This window comes from Ochotona curzoniae, unplaced genomic scaffold, assembly GCF_017591425.1.
Source record: "Ochotona curzoniae isolate NIBS_2020 unplaced genomic scaffold, NIBS_Ocur_1.0 contig_883, whole genome shotgun sequence".
Lineage (NCBI taxonomy): Eukaryota > Metazoa > Chordata > Mammalia > Lagomorpha > Ochotonidae > Ochotona > Ochotona curzoniae.
This window is the reverse complement of record NW_024466599.1, coordinates 41,490,142-41,507,658: the sequence shown is the minus strand read 5'-3', so window position 1 is coordinate 41,507,658 and position 17,517 is coordinate 41,490,142. Positions and strand designations below refer to the sequence as shown.

The 17,517-nt window shown below is 42.3% G+C and overlaps 1 long non-coding RNA gene across 1 annotated transcript in view; it reads left to right on the top strand.

The window, feature by feature from the left end:
- Window positions 1-17,517, top strand: part of LOC121164928 — a 225,823-nt gene that overhangs the window by 47,810 nt on the left and 160,496 nt on the right. The window contains exon 2 of the long non-coding RNA XR_005885182.1: window positions 3,735-3,869. This is a non-coding gene — a long non-coding RNA (uncharacterized LOC121164928). The remainder of the gene's footprint in view (window positions 1-3,734; window positions 3,870-17,517) is intronic.

Sequence of the window (17,517 nt, the reverse complement as noted above, 5' to 3'; positions counted from 1 at the left end):
CTCTTACCATTTTCTCCTGTGATACCAGCCTGCCCTTAATATTTCAAAATGTACCAAATAAACTTGAAATTATAGAAGAGATGGGATGGATTTGGAAGAAGTTTGAATTTTGTGGAGGAGAAATAGATGGATATTTGGAAAACAATGTGATTAACCATCAGCGTGTCCCAATTCCCTGTTTACTGTTTAAGGGCTCTCATGGTCCATGCATTATTTCCCTCCTGTGACTTCTGTTTGGGGTAGAACCAAGCCACGTATGTCCTAATCCACATAGAAGTTCACACAAAGGTTCATATCCAGGCATAAACACGCTAACATTCACAGAACACTGGAAATTCTTTACATTTTCTTTGATTTTCCTTCTCTTTAATTTGCAGATGCATTTTATAGTCATTATTGGGGGAAATCTCTAAATTATAGGGATCGCAGGGGTTGAGTGGGCTGTCAGCTCTGATAAGTTGATAGTGATGACTTGGACTATTGCATTGAGATGAACCACTAGGCTGAGTTTAGCTCAGTAGGAAAGAGAACTGCCATTGACTAGTCATATCGACCAGGACTGGGGGTGGTGGCATGAATACAGTGTATGACTAATGTAAGACTAGGCTACTCTTTTTTCCCATGCAAGAACCTTTTCTACACTATTCTTGACAGCAGGTTTCCATATATGTAAAAATACTTTCAGTAATTATGAGCTTGCTATTTGTTTTTTGAAAGGCAGAGAGACAGAGGGAAAGAGTTAGCTAGCTAGCAAGTGGTCCATTTTCTGATTCATTCCCCAAATGTCTGAAATGGCTAGTGCTGGCACAGGGCAAAGCTAGAATCCAGGAACTCAATCCTGTTCTTCCACATGGGTGGTAGGTACCCTACTGCCTGAACCATCATTTCCTGCTTCCTAGGGTCTGCTTTAGCAGGAAGGTGGGATCGAGAGCCAGAGCTGGGGCTTGAACCAGGTACTCTAGTATGGGATGCAGGCACTGTAATCCATTAACTGATGTCTTAACTCCTAGGCAAAATCAGTAATCTTCCTGTTTTGGTTTAAGATTCATTCGTTTGTTTGAAAAACATGAAGAAAATAGGAAACCAAGTGACCAAAGAGAGAAAGAGAATGTCTTCCATTTGCTAGTTCACTCCCCAAATGACTACAAAGGCAGAGGCCGGGCCAAGCAGAAGCCAGGAACCAGGAGCTCCATCAGAGCCTCCCACATGGGTGCAGGGACCCAAATACTTCAGCCATCTTCCACTGCATTCCCAGGCATGTTAGTAAGGAGCTGGATTTGAAGTGAAGCACCTGGCACTTAAATCAATGCCCATAGCTGATATCAGCATTGCAGTCAGCTGCTTAACCTGAACTCGTTATTGTTCAAGAATGCTCATTACATTTCTTCTCATATTGAGAAGAAATCCAAAACCTGTCTTGTAACAATTTGCATCCATTTGTTTGAATCCTACCATTTGAGGCTATACAAGCCAACCCTCTGCCATAATTCACATCATAGTTCTTCACATACCAGATTTGCTTCTGAATAAAAGCCACTGTTTCTTTCAATTTTTTTCAGATATTGCGGTTTCTGATTCATGTGCCATCCTGGGTGTTATTGAGTTGTTCTGTGTTCCCTGTCAAGCACACAGTCCAGAAAGGGCAGAGAATTTCAGATAGGATCTGGGCAACTAAAATTAATTGTGACCTTTTTTTTTATTAGCTTACAGATATTTATATTAATAAACTTTGGTTTGTGTCTAAAATACATTACTTGTTTATTTCATAGTAAGTTCCCAATGATGTTAAATAATTAAAGGAATAATAATTTTCGTATTAATCACTCAATCAAGTTCTTCTCTTGAGTTTATATTTGACACTTTTACATTGCTTCTTTGACAACGATTATCCTTTCTTGAGTACCTATTTTTCATATTATATTTCTGGGGGTTTTTTTTTAAGATTTATTTATTTATTGGAAAGTCAGATATACAGAGAGGAGGAGAGACAGAGAGGAAGATCTTCCATCCGATGATTCACTCCCCAAGTGAGCGCAATGGACGATGCTATGCCAATCCGAAGCCAGGATCCAGGAACTTCTTCTGGGTCTCCCACATGGGTGCAGGGTCCCAAGGCTTTGTGCCATCCTCCACTACTTTCCCAGGCCTAACTGCTGGAGCTGAGCCAATACAAAGCCAGGAGCCAGGAGCTCTTCCAGGTCTAGCAAGTGGGTGCAGGGTCCCAAGACTTTGGGCAGTCCTCAACTGCTTTCCCAGGCCACAAGCAGGGAGCTGGATGGGAAGCAGATCTGCAGGGATTAGAACTGACGCCCATATAGGATCCTGGGCATGCAAGGTGAAGACTTAACCACTACGCTATGGCTCTGGGCCCTAAAGTATCTTCTCTTTGGGCTTCCAAATGCTCAGAATGCTAATGTAAAATACTGAATCTATTACAGAAAAACCAAAGGAAGGTGAGGTGGGGGTAGAGAGCCATCGTTTTATTTCTAGCATTGTAATGAAGTCAAATGCCGCATTTTAAAAAAACAGCTAAGGGAATTTCCATCTTGTCCAGTTCCTGATAAATTCTTACTGATTCTGTTAGCTTAAAGTGAGTTGCTTCTTGCTGAGCAAAAATCAAAACCATATTGTCACATGAAGTTAATCTTATTTGCTGCAAACCAAACCAAAGCCAGAGAAGCATTTCCAAAAAGCTGTGACTCCCAAGGCAAGAGAAAACAGGCACTTCTTATTTTGGGGGAGAATCAAAGGGAAGTTTTATCATTATACACCTAGAGGGGCTCAGTTTGTGCAGGCACAGTTTGGAAACTAGTTCTTGTACACATTACAGGTTATGGTAATGTGGCTGGTGCTTCCTATCCCCTTCATCCCGGCTACCCAGATCAGGTCTTGCTATTAAAATTAAGCAAAAGTGACGTCTGGACACATCCCCGTTATCTGTGCAGGTGTTGCTCTGTGTGGTCGGCTTTGGACAGGTGCGGGTGGCTGTGGACGGCATCTCTTTTTGGAACCTGAGTCACAAACAACTTTTTTCTAATGTAACAGACATGGAAAATTATACATATTTATGGGGTACAATATAATGTTCCATTACATGAATACATAGCATAATATTCAAGCAGGGGAAATATATTTATCTCTTTGGACTTTTAACATTTCTTTATGTTGAAAACCTCCAAAATACTACCTTTTAAGGTTTGTGTGTGTGTGTGTGTGTTTGTTTTTGTTTTTGTTTGCCATACAAATACACAGTCCATAAACACTTATTCCATGGAAAAAATGTTTAAAAGACACCAGATGCTTTGACAACTTCAGGGCCTTGAAAGTGAAATGAGTCCAGATGAATAGTTCTGAGCTGCTGGGGGCATTAACTGGTGACAGTTCTTAATGTTTCCCTGTTTCAAGTGCTGCCTAAGAGCTTGCTCAACTAGCCAATCCAGAACTTTGCTGGGAATTAATGGCAGAGCCATCTGTCTCTAGTTTCTAGAATCCACGGTGACTAGGACATTTGTTTATGTTCTTTGTGTGACCCCTGCCATCCTTCCCATGAGTTCTTCTAGACTGTTCACAGTGGTTCAGCCCTTCTGTCTGCACACTGGCTCAGTTCTCTGGCGTGCGTGTGGGTGGGGGATGGGTTTATGCCATCTAAAGCAGTTAAACGCTTTTGTGCTGTTTTCTCTCTTACTCTTCGGTCTCCTCCCAGTAATAATATTTCTTCCATTTTCAACTTGTAGGTAAGAAGCAGAGACTCTCCTAATGGATGGATTAATGGAATAGATGCACTCAACAAAGTTTCCAATGAATTCTGTTAAGTGAATTCTAAAGTGAACTCTTCTGGTTCCAACAACGCCAATAACAACCAAAAGACAGTAAGTCCATCCTTCCTACCCCCTTACAAGCCCCAATCTCTTCTGGGAAATCACTTCACTAATAAAAATGATAGCCAAATATGAGCACAGCTAATCCCCTGATTGTGTCTCAACTACATCTAAGAGCACATGTTTCTTTTTTTTTCAAAGATTCTAGCCTAGGAGAAGAACACAGATAAGAAAACCATAGATTAGATACGTCAACAATGCGTGTGAGTGTGAAGAGAGTGTGGTTATTGCAGTTGTTTAATTGTATAAAGGTTGCGAAGAAAGCACTGAATGCAAAGCTAAAAGCTTACTCTGGTGTTTTCATGCTTCTCAGGCCTAGAGCCTGTCTGCCAAGCACCAGTAATTGCATGCCGCTGGTGTGGATGGACATTGAAAGATCCGATAAACTGCAAGGAGCAGGGAGCGCTTTTAAAAGCTTGGCCTCTCCTGGATTAGCAACTCTGGGCTTCACTTTCCTTGAGCCCCTCTGCTTTGTAGTCTTCAGAAGCAAGCCCTGACAAAACCCAGCTCCTTCCTTCCTTCTAACTCCCTATAGGGAAGCCCCTTTGGTCCTTCTAATCTCTTTTGAGGTCCAGGAATTCTCCCTCCACCCCATTACTCTGAGCACTAGACGGTCATGAATATTCACCAGGGGCGTGGCCCCAGCCTGCGTATGCGCGTGGCTCCAGGCAGCTGGGACTGGCGGAAAGGGCGCGCCAGCTGCCTGCAGGGAAAACAGTCCCCATTTTGTGTGCTGGGGCTGACTGCTTGTCCGGGCTGCGGCCGGCCCCAGACGCCACATTGTGCTTTCCGTTGGGAGGGCCTTTGCCAAGACGAATGGACTTATTCTGAGGCAAGGCCCAGGAGCTGTAATTCCAGGGGCCTCCAGTCTTTTTGCCACCCACCTGCCAGAGCAAGAGAAATTCCACAAAGAAAAATGCAAGCACATCCTCTGCTGGAAGTTGTCCCCTTTTTAGGAAACAAATGCCCCTTGTGTGTGAATTAGTGGAGGCTTTTTATCCCCTAATGGCATCTCCTCCTTTGCTGTTCTCTTTTGGAGACTGTTTCTTCTTCCTTTGTCGGGGAATACAATCACTACTTGCGTGGTTTTTGGCCGTTTTTGTTTTCTTAGGTCTTAAACCCCTTGTTTGTGTCTGCTCTGCTTTTCGTGCTTTGTTTCGTATTAGAGGTACTGATTAGTAGTAGTGGTTTATTATTTAGTGTTAGGATGGACATCCTGGATCCAGATTCCAGCTTCACCACTTACAAGCTCTATGAGTGTATCAAGTTAGCCTCTTTGCACAATGGAGATAATAGCACCGGCCTGCCTTATGGATTTGGTCTGAGAATGAAATTTTATATATATACTGCTCAGGGAGTGCCTAACATGTAGGAAACATATGGTAAATGTTAGGATTTCATCTTTTTTGTTGGACAAACCTCGAGGGGAAGTGGCTGAATGTGAAGCTGAGTGAGAGACACCTGAGGCATAGGCTACTGAAGGTGGACTCACATCCGAGGGGAAGGGGCCAAGAAAGCACACCCACCAAAAGGACAGTGAATGTGCAGTGAGAGCTGGGATGCCACTGAGGGGAGAGGCCTGGTGCAGGTTATGTCAGTTGGGCCAGAAGAAGGATCCCATGGGCTGCAGAGGTCATGAGCACCACACCATAGGGAGCTTTGCAGTTTGTTTTTGGATCCCAATCCTAGATTCTAGGGTGCAGTTGGCTGATTCATTTCATTTTACATTTATTTATAATCTCTGTGTAGTTTCAGTGTGAAGATAGGAAGAAAGAGACAGAGAGACAAAGAGAGGTCTTCCATGTACTGGTTCAGTCCTCAAATGCCCACAGCAGCCACCCTGGACCCTGCTGAAGGCAGGAGCCTGGAACTCCATCCCTGTCTCCCACATAAATGGCAGGGATTCAACCAGTAGAATCATTACCTGCTGCTTCCCAGGTTGCCTATCATCAGGAAGGTGAAATTGGATGTGGAAGCAGTCTTTGAACCCAGGCATTCTGATAGGGAATATGAATATCCTAAGCGGCAGCTTGACTATTATTTCTTTCACAGTTAGGGTAGTTTATTTGTCAGATGGCCACAGTGTCAAGGCCTGGACCAGGCCAAAGCCAGGAACTTCATCTAGGTCTTGCATGCAGGTATAGGAGCCCAAACACATCTTCCATTGCTTTTTCTGGATCATTAGCAGGGAGCTGGATCAAACATAGAGCGGCTGGGACAGGAATCAGTGCCCATATGGGATGCTGTTGTTGCAGGCCTCAACGTAACCTGCTATATTACAACACTGGCCCCTCCTCTGTGCTAATACCTGCTCTGTCTCTGGCCTGAGCAAATGGATGGATCCTGGCACCAGGAAGGAAGGAAAATGAGAAAGGAGCAACAGGAGTACATGAGGCAGAGAACTCCATGATGAGCATGATGGGTTTGAGGATGGGACATCCAGGCAGAGCTGTTCAAAGAGGCATTTGGATGTATGGATCTGAAACTCAAATAGCCTGGTCTGGAAATAAGCAGAGGGTTGGAGGCATCAGCATCTAGTGGGCAAGATCACCCAGGGAAAAATATATAGCGATAAGAAAAGGGTGCAAGGTGAGATGTGTCCCCACAGAACATTGTGATTTAGGGACACTTCATGACTTTACAGGGCTCGTCCCGCTGTGGCCCACTGAGGATTAAATGCAAAGTCAAAGAATCTAGGACTAGTGTGTTGAACAACATTTGCAAATATGCAACTTAATTTTCAGGATAACAGGATATTAAGCAAAGCTGTTGAGTAAACTGAAATTGCTTGTTTTATTATCGAGAAAACTTGCCTGTAAAAGTTTAGCTTTGATCATGTCAAAAGAAACCATAAATTGGAAAGTTTAATTTAAAAACCTCTCCTAGCTCTTATATTTCTGGTTTTCCTCAATCTGAAGTCTTCTGACATATTTCACCAACTCTGACACAAATCATGCCATTCAATACATCATCAAGTTGCTTAATTCTTTCTTAAAACCCTCACAAATAGGGCCTGGCATGATTCAGTGACTAAATTCTCACCTTGTACCAAGACTCCATATGAGTGCCAGTTTGTATCCTTGCTGCTCCACTTCCCATTCAGTTTCCTGCTTATGACCTGGGATAGCAGAGGAGGATGGCCCAAAGCCTTGGGACCCAACACCCACATGGGAGACTCAGGAAAAGCTTCTGGCTCCTGACTTCAGATTGGTGGCTCAGCTTTGGCTGTTGTAGCCACCTGGGCAGTGAACCAGTGGATGGAAGGGCTTTCTGTCTGTTTTCTCTGTAAATCTGATCTACTTTTCCAATAAAAATAAATAAATCTTGGGGAAAAAATGCTCACAAACATAATAGTACATTTGTGCTCAATCTTGGAAGTCTGTTGTAAAATGTGGTGCGGAGGGCCACATTGTAGCATAAAAGGTTAAGGTTCTGTATATGACACCAGAATCGTATATGGGCTCTGATTCATGTCCCAGCTGCTCCACTTCTGATCCAGCTCCCTGATAGTGGCCCTAGAAAAGCAAGCTCGTGGCTTCTGGCTTCTGTCTGACCCAACCCTGACATCTGTGACTATCTATCTTTCTATCTCTTCTGTTTCTGTCTCTCTGTCTTTAATAAATAATCTTTTTTAAGAAAGCAGCCTGTGTGGTATTTGATATATCATCATGCAGTTTTTGATGTTTTCTGAGTCTTGTACATTGAAAGCAGAGGAAACAGAGGGAGGAAAGAGGAGAGAGATTGAAAGGAAAATAAGCCACGAAGGCCAGCCTACCGTGTGTGTCAAGGGCATGGCTCCAGGGTGACATCTGCTCTGATCTGCCAGACAGCTTTTCTTTCATACTGAAAAAGAATGAGCTTTATGATCTGCAGATTGAATGTGCTGTCCATGTGTTTATTAATTATTTTAGGCTTCCTTTCATCAAGGTAGTAAAACCTTCCCATGACCTCTAACTTACTGATACTTTACTCCCATTCTTAGTGAAACTGTTGTAGTTAGCATTTTGTCAGCTTGTCTTTGAGTGCCCCTTGTCGACCAGACACCGATTAAGGGCCTTTGGACATCTGCAGCATCCACATCAGTTCTACAGGATAGTCATCATTGTCACATTATAAGGAAGGAAATGGAGTCTTGGGGAGGCTATGGTGTTGCAGGTTGCAGCTGGTGAGAGACGGTTGGAATGGAATCCGGAGTTGTCTTCCTCTAGGAGACCTTGGTAGCTTTCCAGTTAGTCTTCCTCAGTCACCTGAGAGATATTCTGGCACAGACTCTCACCTGTACTTAGAAGCAACTGTTTGTTAAGCCAGCTTTTGGAGGGAATTTAGTGAGTTGGGTTCTTCAGCTGTGAGTTGAAGTTACTAAAAATCCTTTGGGTCAAGGCTTCACATACCCTTGTTTTGGAGCTCTTTCTTTCTTAGTTCCTGGCCTTCTCAGTAGCTGACCAGGTCAGTGGTCACTGGTGAATTTCTGAGCTTCTGGATTCTTGTCTTGGTTGAGTGACCTGAAGTTATCACTTAACCAGGCCACGTCTCTAGTTCCTCAAATATAAAATGGAGGTGTATTAAGTAACCTGCTTTTCTGAGGGATTGCATGGACTCACTAATTAGGCACTGGATCACATGTTGAAAGTATGAAATGTAATAATTCAGTGAGTCAACATTTATGAGGTGCCTGCAGTGCACAGGATCCTGAAGTGGGTAAAAGCATGGTGTTGCTGACATACAGATACATCATTCTATACATTTCCTTTATTTTTTCACTTCTTATGTAGCTCTACCCAACAGCCAAGAACGCCTTTATATCCATCTTTATATTTTTTCCCTTCTTTTTTTAAAAACAAAGATTTATTTATTTATGTTAGAAAGAGGTTCAAAGAGGTAGGGAGAGACACACAAAGATCTTTCATCCACTGGGTTCACTGCCAGGATTGCAGCAATGGCTAGGGCTGGACCACGGTGAAGCCAAGTCTCCCATAGGGATGGCAGGGCCCCAAACATCTTGTGATTTCAGGCTATTGGCAAGGAGCTGGAGTAGAAGTGAAATAGCTAGGACGGTGTAGGTGGCAGCTTTACCCACTCTGCCACAATGCTGGTCCCATATTTGTTTACTTTCTTTTTGGGCCAAGACTCGATCCTGAGTATATTAGCATCTTGGGCTACTCTACTTTGTTTGCAGTGTAATGCAAGATAATTTCTCCTTGGCCTTGGGATTCCTGCTGGAATTCACCCCAGGTTTGACAGTGACTTGTTACACATGGCTTGTTGCTCCTGTATTGAGCTGGTATTATTTTTGTGGGGTTGTTCCATGGTCATACAGACAGATCTACACTATTTTTTGGTGGGGCTGCAGGATTGCTGGAAAACTGGAGAGGGACGCAGAGGTGGGCTAGGTGTCCTGCTGCTGGACGAAAGGGTTGAGAATGGCCTCCTTGCAGTCCTGTGGACAGATGAGTACCACCAAGATGCCCCCGCACACTACCAGGCCCAGCTACCGCGTGTCCTCTGTCAGCTCGTACTGGCTGTCAGGATCTCACATGTGCTCAATAGTGCCATTCAGCATGAGCTTCAGCAGTGGGTCAAAGCCCTTTGTGGCTCCCTGGAATTTCACCCGGATGGTCTTATTGACGTACTTGGACAGGTCTAAGACACTCTCCTTGTCCGCCATCTTCCTGCCTTGTGCCGCTCTGCCAGCACAGCGTTTACACCATTAACTCAATCTGGAGCTGACTCTCAAGGCAGGATTTGACTTTACTTGATTGAATATGTTTTCTTATATTTTTGTTGTGGAATCTTACAGAAGTAAGGTGGTTCCTTAGGATTCTGTTGTGAGCGGTTCCAGAGTTTATGGACGTTTTTACAGCTGTGTGTATGTGCTCCTAATCCTTTTTTTGTGATCTGCTAGAAGAAAGAGTTCCTCATTTGGCTAGGAGACTGGGATGATGTAATCCCCATATGTGGGTTGTACTAATTAATATAGTTTCCTAGGTCAGATACATAGTTATTTTCAAAGTACAAGAAGAGCTTCAAGATTTTCAAAGAATATACCCATTGTGGCAGATCTGTGCATATTCTCTGCCTCTTAGAATGAGCAGCCCTTGGGGGCCAGGAACTAAACTACTAAAAAGAATGCAGTATTCATAAATCATTTGGCCTGTACTTAGTTTTATTCAAAACATGATATCCAGTGACTTGAAGCAGTGGATTAGAGGGAGAAAAGTTATCATTTTGGGAAAACATTAGTCAAACATTTGAAATTGCCTATATATGTATACTGCTGTTGTAGCTACTCTTCTTCTGGTATCATCTGTGGAATCCCTAATTTTGTTAGAAATAAGAAAATGTGATATAATTTGACACAGCTATCTTATCTGTTAAGCTTTTTCTTTCAATATCCATTGACTGTCAGAGCTCTAGTATGAGAGATCCAAATAAACCTTTTGGGCCTTGTCTTATCAATGGTGAAGTTAACTCACTTGACAACATACAGACTTGAATGAATAAGCCTGTGGGTATGGCTGTATAAGCTGGGGGTTGTTTAGTGTTTTTCTGAGATCTGGATCACTTTTTTCAAAAAGTTTTTTTTTTTCCATGATGACAACTAAAATTTTTAGAAGGCTTGATATCACCATAGCAATCGTAGACGAAGAAATTCAATTAGGGTCATTAACTGTATTTTTCCTTTTACTGTGATTACGGGCACAAGGATTTTGTTTACAAACATGGATCCTTGCCTTTTATTTCTAGCATTCAGAGTTTTTTTTTTTTAAGTTTTATTTTTAACATTGTTTGCGTAGTTGAAAAAGATGCATGTCTCTTCGGGTTTCTAGCTAGGTTGTGAAGGTCAAGGCTTGGTGGAAGATGGGTGGGATAAATGTTATAATTTTTTTTCTCCTGTGTCCATGGGAGGCGGGGAAGCAGGAGAAAGTATCACTCCTTGTTGTTAAGCTATGTCAGTACCCAGGGGTAGGTAGATGGTCGTTTGGTCATGCCTTAGAGATCCTTATGTGAGGAAGAGTTCCAATGTTGCAAGGGTGTCTTGAGTGGTTTTGAGACATCATTGGTTTTATTACACCAGGGTTGAGAAACTCTTTCCAAGATCTATTTGCTGACCAAGTCCACCTTGGTGCATCTACAGTTCCAGGAACATGCTACAAGGCTTGGCCAGGAGAGTGGCCCAACTGTTCTACTTTTCTTCCTCTGATGAGGCAGTAGATGTCCTCTGCTGGCCTAGATGAGCTGGCTGTCATGTTCACCTATCTAGGCATGCTGTCCACTGTCTAGGCATTAACAACTGAGAAGATCCAATCTTGACACATCCATTCCAAGGTGGGATCACACATATTGTGGTTTTCCTTATGGCTAGGGTTTGAGTTCAGCGATTTAGCTGGGGAGTTCCCCAAGAAACCTTACCTGGAGTACCTCAGACTTGACTCTTTTGTGCACCAGCCGTTCAAGCTGTACCAGCAATGCACATACTGGTGGATGAAGCTCTCTGTTTAGTTCTGTCCCACCCCATATCTCTTGTGGACTGATGGGTGCTGTGTCCTAGCCCACCCAGTCCTGCTCCCAAGCCCTAGCTTTTGCATGTGCCAGCAGGCAGCAGGTGATGCTCTTTAGCCTAGCTGAGGTCTCCCACATGGGCAGACACCTTGGCCTGTCCTGATGCATGCTGTTAGGTTCCCCATTCTAAAACCACTCCATCTCAGCTCCTTCACTATCTGCGAGTGCGATGGCTGGGTCCATGAAAGTCACCAGAAGTCATTCCTCCCTTGCCAAACATGCCTTCAGTCTAACTCCAGTATGTCTCCAGACTCTATTCCCCAGGCAATCTGAGCTCCCACCCCACCCCCATGCCCCAGCTGGGGACTGTGATAGTGTGTTCTGGCCCAGCATTCCCCACCTCCCCCACATATCTTCAAAAAAAGAAAAATAGAATAGAATAGGCAACAATGGATCCTGGTACGGTAACCTGGTGGCTAAATTCCTTACCTGCATGTGCCAGGATCCCATATGGGAGCTGGTTCTAATCCTGACAGCCCTGCTTCCCATCCAGCTCCCTGCTTGTGACCTGGGAAAGTAGTTGAGGATGGCCCAAAGCCTTGGAACCCTGCACCTGCATAGGAGACCAGTAAGAAGCTCTGGGATCCTGGCTTAGGATCAGCTTAACTTTGGCTGTGCGGCCACTTGGGGAGTGAATCAATGGACAGAAGAATCTTCCTCTATGTTTCTCCTTCTGTCTGTATATCTGACTTTCCAATAAAAATAAATGAATCTTAAAAAAAGAATAGGCAACTATGTTGGCACACTGGTATAGTTAACACAAATTTGGCATTAACCAAGCCCAGAATACCTGGCAGCCCTGGCTGCTTTTCTCCCAGGAGTGCAACACTTGCCTGGATATAAGGCAACGTAGGCAATTGCCTTTGGCTGGAGTCTAGCATTCATCTTGAAAATACTTTGAAGAAAACACCTCAGACAAGTTGACCTTTCCAAAAACTCTTAGTCCCAATATAGAAGCAGTCATTCTATTCACTGTTAAGTCACAGTAGGTCTTTTTACTAAGCAATCTATCCATGAATTGGTTTGCCTTTTCAGGAGCTAAGAATTGAAAAGTGTTCAGATACAATCGAGAAAACCTGAGTTTTTTCTTGGAAGAGAAGTTGACGATTGCTTTATAAGATTATCACTCGGGCTGTAGTGCAGTGTGTTAAGCTGCCAAATGTTGACATCCCCTATGCGTAATTGTTCCAGGCTGAGCTTCTGCACTTCTTTTTTTAAAATATTTATTTATTATTTTTATTACAAAGTCAGATATACAGAGAGGAGGAGAGACAGAGAGGAAGAACTTCCAACTGATGATTCACTCCCCAAGTGAGCGCAACGGCTGGTGCTGTGTTGATCTGAAACCAGGAGCCAGGAACTTTTTTCAGGTCTCGCACGCGGGTGCAGGGTCCCAAGGCTTTGGGCCATCCTTGACTGCTTTCCCAGGCCACAAGCAAGGAACTGGATGGGAAGTGGAGCTGCTGGGTTTAGAACCAGAGCCCATATGGGATCCTTGCGTGTTCAGGTGAGGACCTTAACCATTACCCTATCGTTCAGGGCCCTGGGCTTCTGCACTTCTAATCCAGCTCCTTGTTAATGTGCCTGGAAAAGCAGTGGAAGATGTCCCAGGTGCTTGTGATGTGGGTGAGTGAGATACTACTTTTTTTTTTCTATCCCAGATCTTTAGTATGTATAAAGGCACACATTTATTTATTAATTAATTAATTTATTTATTTATTTATTATTGATTACATTGCATTATGTGACACAGTTTTATAGGCACTGGGATTCCCCTCCTCCCTCCCCAAAACCCGCCCCCCCATGGTGGATTCCTCCACCTTGTTGCATTACCACAGTTCAAATTCAGTTGAGATTCTCTCATTGCAAGCATCTACGAAGCATAGAGTCCAGCATCTTTTTGTCCAGATAAGTTCAACGGTTTCTTGGGGAGACCATCTCTGATCTGAAGGTAGAGCTGACAGAGTATCATCCCAATCAATTAAAAGCCCCAACATTTCATCAGTAACAATTTATAACGTAATGGATTTAGTTGACATGGTATTGAGTAACCAACATGTTAAAAGAGAAAAAAAAAGAGTAAGGCACACATTTAAATGTAGCACAAATAACGTGTACAATATGATAAAGTTTATTTAAAAACTTTAAAAAGTGAGAAAGTGAACACATACGAATACAAGTATGAATTTCTCCACACAGAGAAATACCTGTTATGAATACATAGTGGGTCAGAAGATTTTCCCAGAAGGAGAAGGCATAGGGAGAGGGATATACTAGGGAGCCTGGCAGCCCTTCTGGCTATGGTCTTTGGTCACAAAAGAGAGACCCCTTCCTAGTTGTTGATTTCTAGGCTTGAAGCTAACAGAGAATTACATGACATTTCCAGAAATTCCACATGGAGGCCAGTAACTTTATATTCATGGATCTTCTTATTTCCTGGAAGAAGCAGGTGCATCCTGAAAAAGGGGACATTTTGATTGGGCAGTACAAGAACAGAACTACATGTGGGGAGTTGTGACTTCTGGCTTGCCAGACCCACCTAGCTATTTGTCTAGCCCATTTTACTTGTGTCTCTGTATCCATGTAGGAGATTCAGATGCCATTCCAGGTCCTTGGCTTGGGCTTACCCCAACCCTAACAATTGTGGCCATTTGGGGAGTAAACCAGTGGTTGGAAAAGCTCTTTCTATCTCTCCTCCTCTCTTTGTTTCTCTGTCAATATGCATTTCAAATAATTAATAACAAATAAATCTTAATTGTGAAAGATCACTACTTGGTTGCATACATTTGAAACTCTCCAAAATCAGAAAGAATACTAGGACAGGTTTTCTTTTCTTTTTTTTTTTTTTTTTTTAATATTTGGCCATGAACACATCCTGGGGGTAGAGGCATTGCCATTTCTAGAAAGCAACTTCAAAATTTCTTTCCATGTCCTATTGTTAACTTTGCTGCTTTGATTAAAGCAAAGTGAAGAAATAGTAGGTCAACTCAACACAAGTAAATGAAAATGCTTCTAAATGTTATTTGTTTTTGAAGTTGTTAGCTTTGTGCTTTTTGACTTTAAGCAAGTTTATGGTCTGAGGTCTGAGTAAAATATATGTTAAGCCATGCTTTCCTCAAATACAGTTGCAAATATTAGTCCTTTATAGATTAATCCCTTATAATTCAAACAATGAAGGATGTATGTTTCTTAGCCAAAAATTGGGAACAGCATAAATGTCCAACATTAGGAGAATAGTTAAATAAAAATAACACATGCATACAGTAGAATTTTTGTAACCGTTAGCTCTTTTTGACGACAGCTCTTTTAAGTTTGCCACCACAAACCCAATACCAGACAAGTGAGTCATGTAGGAGGTTTTAATCCATCAGGGAAGATGGCCGTGGGGACAGGAGCAGAGGCAGCGAAAGAGAGAAGTCTCCTGCCATAATGAAGGGAGGGGGCTCCAAAGAGAGAGAGAGAAACAAGAAGGGGTGTCAATCTCATGGGAATGTACCTTTATGTCCAGGGGCAGGAATCACAGGCATGGTGAAGGATTAGCAGATAGGGCCAAGGACAGGCCACAAGGGATTGGTGGGTTGGGCCATCAGGTATGGTGCCATGATGTTACAGTGGGTTGATGGGAACAGGGTTACAAGATTACAGCAGATTGCTGGACAATCAAATTTGAATCTAAAGGGCATGAAGTTTGCAGACACAAACTGAGAAGGAGGGCAAGGCATAGGGGAAGCAGGTATTCAAAATGATGCTGTGTCCAAAATGGCGGGATCTTGTCAGTCTCTGGGGCTGATATTCAAGTCACTCCTCACAGTAACCACTTGAAAATATCTTAGAAGTATTTAATGACATAGTGTCAGGATGTTTAACAGCACTTTGAGAAGCTGGTAGAAAATGAGGTTTTTTTTTAAGAGTATATTTTTGTGCAACAAATTGTGAAATGTATGCATAGTTTTTCAAAATATGCACTTCTTGTTGATTTTTGAAACTGTACTGAGTGAAAAATGGAGATTACAAATTATTATGGACAACATTAGTTTGTTTGTTTTATTTTAAAAAGATTTTCATTTTATTTCAAAGGCAGAGAGTAAGAGCAAGAGAATCTTTCACCCAATGGCTCAGTACCTAAATGTCTGCATTAGCTGGAGCTAGACTTGGTTGAAATCTGGAACCCAGACCTCATTCACGTTGATGACAGGGACTAAAGTGCACAAGCCATTACCAGCTGCCTCCAAGTATGCCTATTAGTAGGAGGCTGGAATTGTAAATGGAGCTGGGACTTGACCCTCAGTCCCTCACTCTAGGAGGAAATGTGGCATTCCAGGTGTTGTCAGAACTGCTGGGCGAAATAAATGCCTGCACCAGCATTAGATTTTGAACCTTTTGGGCCGCATACCTCTTTGAAAAATGAATGAAAATGTACTTTGACTTTTGGCTCCTTGTCACCTATCTTCTGTCTTCTTGGGTTACTGTTAGCAGATAGGAGTGCATTACTGCTTTATCCTACACGGTATTTCTCAAGTTTGACTCTTTCAGCTTACCTCTAAAACCTAGGCTTCTCCTTGATCTCAGAGTTAGGTAAATCATGTAATACTGAACTTCAGAGCTTATGCTGAATTTTGTATAAGCAAAAAATTTCATGTATAACTTGTTTGAGATGAAATCTATGCTTTTAGCGCTTTCTAATGTTCTCAGTGCTTGCTTTGATTATTTATTCATTCATTTTTGATCAATCTCCCATGTAAATATGCCACACAGAACCTAACGTGTGGTAAAAATATATATATATTATTATTATTTTTCATTCACATTCATTGGTTTTTCCATTTGAGTCTTAACTGAACACTATCTGGGAGCACTAGTGAATAATATGATTTTATTCTCCTGTTCTGTCCTGTTGTTGGGAAAATAGACACCAATCAACCACTAAGAAAAAAAAAAGAGAGAGAGAGAGAAATTAAAAACATATACCACAGTTTCCTGAGGGTTCATGGAAGTTGAAATTTTCAGGATGAACAGAATTTAGATAGAAGTTAGAGGTAGATGGGGAGGAAACAGCATTCCACGCAGAGGGCACAGCATATAAGCAGAGTCCTTACTCAACATTTGAGTTGGATCCCTGTAGGTTTTTACTATTGAGTAAAATTACATTCCAGGGCTGGCATTATGGCATAATGAGTAAAGCCACCGCATGCAACAACATCTTCCCATAAGTTCACGTCCAGGATCCAGCTCCTTGCTTATGACCTGGAAAAAGGTAGCAGAAGATGATGCAAGTGTTTGGGCCCCTGGCACTCAGGTGGGAAACCCAGATGTAGCACCTGGCTCCTGGTGTTTTGGCTTAGTCCAGTCTTGACTATTGCATCCATCCAGGCAGTGAACTAATGAATGAAAGATCTCTTTTCTCTGTCTCTTCCTCTTTCTTTGTAGCTCTGACTTTCAAATAAAGCAAATATTTTATAAAGGTTATATTCTTAGCCATTTCTAATCAAGAGTTATAAATACAACCTCTCCAAGTGGATTACGTACTGTTTTCAGAGTTTGTCGTCCTTTACTCTTTGGCTGTCCGTTGTAGCTGTGGTGAGTTTCTTAGCAGCTCCAAGAATTTGTGTGATGTATCTTGGGAAGTAAGCCAACAAGGTTTCAACTATAGATTTCAGATTTGAACACCTGACAGTGAACCCTAAATTACCCTGGGAATTTTGACAATGTTATCTCAAAATCACATTAAAAATATGTAAGGTTCTACTTGCCCACATAGTGTATAAAATGAACTGATCTGCTTCCTTTGAAACAGATTTGAACACACAAATAAATACACACTCACCAGCTATCATGGGTGTGGTAGGTGGCATTGTAGGTGTATGTGATTGGACTAAATCCTCTTACCAAGTTTCAGTTATATTGAATTTTGCAATAGTCTTGAGCCCATGAAAGAGGACTTTCTGGAAGAAAAAGTTCAGTGAGAGTTCAGAGGTAATAGTTGAAACAAAAAAAATTGGGGGAACATAAAGATGGGGCACATTATTACTTGGTCTTTAGCATGACTAGTCTTTCAAAAAAGCTTTGCATTTTTTTTCCT